Source organism: Oryza sativa, chromosome 3, assembly GCF_034140825.1.
Source record: "Oryza sativa Japonica Group chromosome 3, ASM3414082v1".
Lineage (NCBI taxonomy): Eukaryota > Viridiplantae > Streptophyta > Magnoliopsida > Poales > Poaceae > Oryza > Oryza sativa.
Genome location: NC_089037.1, coordinates 20,981,907 through 20,988,076, shown reverse-complemented (window position 1 = coordinate 20,988,076; position 6,170 = coordinate 20,981,907). Strand labels below are relative to the sequence as shown.

General features: G+C 39.6%; 1 long non-coding RNA gene across 1 annotated transcript; it reads left to right on the top strand.

Annotated features, from left to right (window-relative positions):
- The first annotated feature begins 3,476 nt into the window (after positions 1 to 3,476).
- On the top strand, positions 3,477 to 5,270 carry LOC136355868 (uncharacterized). The gene is made up of 3 exons (XR_010740410.1): positions 3,477 to 3,833; positions 4,074 to 4,133; positions 5,055 to 5,270. It is a non-coding gene; the product is annotated as an uncharacterized lncRNA (long non-coding RNA).
- Positions 5,271 to 6,170: the final 900 nt, after the last annotated feature.

Below are 6,170 nucleotides of genomic sequence, written 5' to 3'. Positions count from 1 at the left end.
AACTATCAAGAATAAATATCCCTTGCCAAGGATCGATGATCTATTTGATCAATTAAAAGGAGCTAGTGTATTTTCTAAAATAGATCTTCGATCGGGGTATCATCAATTGAAGATCAGACAAGAAGATATATCAAAGACTGCCTTTGTGACAAGGTATGAATTATATGAGTTTACAGTTATGGCATTTGAACTAACAAATGCTCCGGCTTATTTTATGAATCTTATGAACAAGATATTTATGGAGTATTTGGACCAGTTTATTGTCGTGTTTATTGACGACATTCTTATATACTCCCAAAATGAAGAAGAACATAAACAACATCTTCGATTAGTACTGGAGAAGTTAAGGCAACAACAACTATACGCCAAATTCAGTAAGTGTGAATTTTGGCTAGATCAAGTTGCATTTTTGGGATATATAATTACCAAGAATGGAGTTGCCGTAGGTCCAGAGAAGATTAAACTGTGATGGAGTGGAAGGTATCAACATCGGTACTTGAAATAAGAAGTTTTCTAGGACTTGCTGGATATTATCGGAGATTTATTAAGGACTTCTCCACTATTGCAAAACCTATGACTAGGTTACTTAAGAAGGATAAAAAGTTTGAATGGACACCAGAATGTCAGAATTGTTTTCAAGAACTAAAACATAAGCTTACTACTATACCAGTGTTAATCTTGCCAGACATCCATAAGGATTTTGAGATCTATTGTGATGCCTCTCGACAAGGATTAGGATGTGTTCTTATGCAAGAAGGTAAAGTAGTAGCTTATGCTTCAAGACAACTAAGACCCCATGAAGATAATTACCCAACTCATGATTTAGAGTTAGCAGCAGTCGTACATGCGTTGAAGATTTGGCGACACTACTTAATTGGGAATCATTGTAAGATCTATACCGATCATAAGAGTTTGAAATATACATTTACCCACACAGATCTTAATCTTCAGCAAAGAAGATGGTTAGAATTAATTAAGGATTATAATTTGGAAATTCTATACCATCCCAGAAAAGCTAACGTTGTTGCTGATGCTTTAAGTCAAAAAGCTTATTGCAATTTACAACAAGAAATAATATCAGAACAATTACAAGCGGAAATGCTTAAACTAAATCTGGGTATTATTAAGTATGGAGAATTAAATACTTTGGAGTTGAAACCTACACTTATGGATCAAATAAGAGAGTATCAAAAAGATGACCCAGAAATACAGATTTTTAAGGAACGGAAGGTGCAAGGAAAGGCTGCAGATATTACTGAAGACCTGGAAGGAATATTATGGTACGGAAATATAATTATCGTACCACAATCAGGAAACTTAAGGGAGGTAATACTAAAAGAAGCACATGACTCAGCCTACTCTTTACACCCAGGTAGTACAAAAATGTACCATGATTTGAAGGACTTATACTGGTGGCCAAATATGAAACGATATTGCAAAATATGTTGCATTATGTCATGTTTGTCAACAAGTTAAAGCAGAACAACAAAAAAGCCTACAGGATTATTACAGCCTTTACAAATACATGAATGGAAATGGGATGAAATAGGAATGGATTTTATCACTGGACTACCCAAAACTTCTACTGGATATGACTCTATAGGGGTAATCATTGATAGACTTACAAAGACTGCACGATTCATTCATGTGAAAACAACTTACACTGGAGCACAACTTGCGGAACTCTATATGACAAGGATAGTATGTTTACATGGAGTACCAAAAAGAATTATCTCCGATCGTGGTACTCAATTTACTTCACACTTTTGGCAGAAGCTTCATTATGAACTGGGAAGTTATTTGGATTTTAACACAGCATTTCATCCGCAAACTGGAGGACAGATAGAGAGATTAAATCAGACACTAGAAGTTGTGTTAAGAGCTTGCGCCTTAGATTTTTCTGCTAGTTGGGATACATGTTTACCTTACGCAGAATTTTCTTATAACAATAATTGTCAAGCAAGTCTGAAAATGTCACGTCCTAAAGCCCTTTATGGAAGAAAATGTCTAACACCATTAATATGGACTAAAACCAGAGAAAGAAGTATATTCGGAACGGACTTTGTAAAAGAAGCTGAAGAAAACGTTCAACTTATCAGAGACAGACTTAAAACAACCCAATCTCGACAGAAAAGTTATGCGGACTCTAGACGAAGAGAGTTAACTTTTGTAATAGGAGATTATGTATACCCAAAGATTTCATCTTTACGAAGGATAAAGAGATTTAAGGTAAAAAGAGAAACTAACCCCTCGATACATTGGACCTTACCAAATAATTGCTAAACATGGAGAAATAGCCTATCAATTGGCTTTACCTGGCTACTTATCAGATGTACATCCTATATTCCATGTCTCACAACTAAAGAAATGTTTGCATATTCTAGAAGAAGAAATATCAGTAAGCACTATTAAACTGGAAAAATATTTAACCTATCCAGAATATCCTATCATAATTTTGGATGAAGCACAAAGAACAACTCGCACCAAAGTGATAAGAATGTTTAAAGTCCAATGGAATCACCATACTGAGGACGAAGCAACATGAGAGCGGGAAGATTATTTACAATCGGAATTCCCATATATTTTTGAAGACTCTTAAGCAAATCTCGGGATGAGATTTATTTAAGGGGGGTAGATTTGTAACATCCTCAAATTTTAAACTAAAATTTGGCTGCATCATGCTGGCTTTTGACTGATTTTAATCTTAGATTAGCAAAATCAAATTTCCCTTTAAAATTTCTCTTTTTATTCTTGATTTTGGTTCAAGTATTACCCCTAGAACCCCCTTAATCTAGTTTACCAATAAACGATAAATTGTTGCCATATCCTAAACCTTAGTGAATTTAGCAAATTTCTTTCAGATTCCAAAACTTAGAAACTTTCTCTAGATTACTCTTCTATTCGTGAGACATTGTTATAGTGCATAATCTTTGCAAAACTCTTCTAAAGATCTCTAGATAAATTCTTTCTCCTTAGGCAAAATATTCAAAATTCCTAAATAGCTCTTTTGGGCCGAAATTCCTTTTTTTCTTCCTTGTGGCCCATCTCTTTCCTCAGCCCAAGCCGGCCCAGCCACCTTCCCACTCAAGCCGGCCCATCTCCCTCCTCTTCCTGTGGGCACAAGAAACGCCACAGCCGCCGCTGCCGTGCACCATTGGTGCGTCATCGCCTCGGTTCTCCCGACATCGTCGCCGTTTTGCCAACTTTGAGCCGAGTCCACGCCGTGTCGTGCCCTTCTCGTTCGCCGCCCAGCATCCCTGGCGTTGCCGCGTGTACGCAGCCGCCATCACCAGCCAATCACGAGCGGAAGCTGGCGCCGTGTCCCTCTTCCTCACGTGCGCCGCCGCCAGCGCCGTTTTGCTTCTCCCCTAAGCAGCCGTCGCCGTGTCCCCCTCGTTTTCCTCCTCCTCCTAACCGACCTTCCGCAACCGCCTATCGTTCCCTATAAATAGCCGGCCATCCCTCCTCTTTTCTCCAAATCAAACCGAGCTCTCTCTCTTCTCTTATACCTTCGCCTCGACGAGGTAAATCCATTTTCTAACTTTCCCCTTCCTTCCCCCCTCCGAGATTAGCCACCACCACCACCTCCCATACCGGCCGGAGCTAAGCCCTAACCATCGCCGTTCCGGCCTCCTCCCTCACTCCCTCTCCCGACCACCACCCTCCCCGGATGCGCGTCGCTCGGGAACATGTTTCACCGCCGACGTTGCCGTCCCCCGTCAACTAGAACACCGGCGCCCTTCTCTCCCTCCACTCGGCTCCCAGGAAGAAACAGAAGAGAAGAAACGAAGGAAGAAGAAGGCGAAAAGAAGAAAAAGATAAAAGACTGACGGGTGGGCCCCTCTACAGTAACCTTTCTAATTTCTCAATTTAATTCAAAATCCAAACTTTAGAAGCCCATATCTTTTAAAATATAAACCCAATTCCAGTGAAACTTGGACCAAAGTTCTTGTAAAATCTTTCTCTCTCTTTTGAAGCTATTTTTGCTCTTTTCTCATTTTATTTCATTTTTGCCTATTTTTGGATTTTATTCAAATTCCTTTTGAATCTGAATTTTATATGTTTAACCCTAGGACTTGAGGATTCTTCTGACACATTAGATAATATCAGTCAATCTCAGGACATCGAGCAAGGCAAGTTACTATCTACCTTTTGATCATTTAAGCCTATATTTTACAAATTATTTATTTATAGCCTTCTATTCAATACTCTATTTTATATGCATAATTCAACCATAAAAACCCAGATAATTTAGTATTGCTTATCTTGCTTACAATCTGGTTAAAATATTTTATACTTAGATTGGGACAGTACGTAAGAATTGGATGATTTCCAGGTGGCTAGTACTGTCTCGATCGATATAGTAATCACCAGGTACTTATGTCGAACGAACGGGTACGACCGCAATTTCTAGAATGGGGACAGACCTAGTTATTATGTTAATTAGCAATGTGGTACCTCTGTATAGTGGTTCTTATTTTTAAGTCCTCGCGCAGGAGGCAACTATAGCCGCGAAGGGCAAATTTAACCATTTCCATGTACAGGTGAATGGTTTGTGATACTCGAATATAAATTATATGGTATATTTCTAAACCCTGATTGAGATGATGTCATATCATACGATCAGTTCCCCTTAAATATCTCGGGAACGCCAGAACTCCTCTTGCTGCTGTTAACATTATGTTCAAAGCATATGAGGATATAAGTTCATGGAACATGTGCCACAATTGTTAATAACCTAATACTGGGCCATGACTAAAGCTGATGATTATCAGCAAGTCATGGACTGTGGGTAAAGCGTACATCTACTGCAGTAGAATATCATTGAAACTATTCAAATAGCCGTACTCACGGAATTGAGTACTGGGACTCATATGGTACCCTGGTTAGAAACCTAAAGTATATATTTTACAAACTCTTGCTTTAATATTTCCAGATTGTCTATTATTGCTTTCTGCAAAGAACTCCACTCCATGCCAACGCATAACATATCTCCATGGTAACTTGCTGAGTATTGCGAATACTCACCCTTGCTCTTATTAACCCTTTTTCAGATTTGGGTCAAGAGGAGGACCCCTATGATTATTACTATGATGACCCTGATAGCTTAGAAAATCCCTAGAGGTTATACCTTCCTAGTCAGAATGTATTAGAACTTCCGCTGTGTAATTTTAACACCCATGTTTAATTAGGTGAGTACCTAGCTACCCTTGTAAAACCCCTACTATTGTAAACTTTAACGTATTCAATGAAGAACCAGTTGTATTACATGTATCAATATTTACTAATCCAGGGATTGATACATTAATCTCAGTCGGATCCAAGTTATTAGTTTTGGGACCCGACACACAATGTGGCGGAGTATGAAGCACTTCTTCATGGACTGAGGATTGCAGTATCTTTAGGGATTCAGCGTCTAGTGGTCCGCGGTGATTCCCAATTGGTTGTCAATCAAGTTATGAAAGAGTGGTCTTGCCTTGATGATAATATGGCTGCATACCGACAGGAAGTACGTAAATTGGAAGACAAATTTGACAGCTTAGAGTTAACTCATGTGCTTCGGCACGACAATGAAGCGGCCGACAGACTACCTAATTTCTGTTCAAAGCGAGAAGCAGCCCCTTCAGATGTTTTTGTTGAACACCTTTATGAGCCGACAGTACTAAGAAAGGATGTGATCGAGACGACGAGCACTCAAGAAGTCAGCATAATCGACACCGATTGGAGAGAGCCCTTCATCAAATTTTTGACTAAGCAAGAGCTTCCTCAAGATAAAGACGAAACCAAGCGGATTTCTCGACGCGGCAATCTTTATGTCATGGTCAAGGCTAAGTTGTACAAGAAAAGTCCCTTAGGAATTCTGCAACGCTGTGTTTCTTTGGAGGAGGGAAGACAATTGCTACAAGACATTCACTCTGGCATTTGTGGAAATCATGCTGCCGTGCGAACAATTGTTGGTAAGGCTTATCGATAGGGGTTTTTCTGGCCCACGGCAGTATCCGATGCCGAGAAAGTTATGCGAACATGTGAAGGTTGTCAATTCTTTGACAGACAAATTCACTTACCAGCTCAGGAGTTGCAAACTATCCCTCTTTCTTGGCCGTTCGCGGTGTGGGGGCTTGATATGGTCGGTCCTTTCAAAAGGGCTACCGGTGGTTTCACCCTTCTTT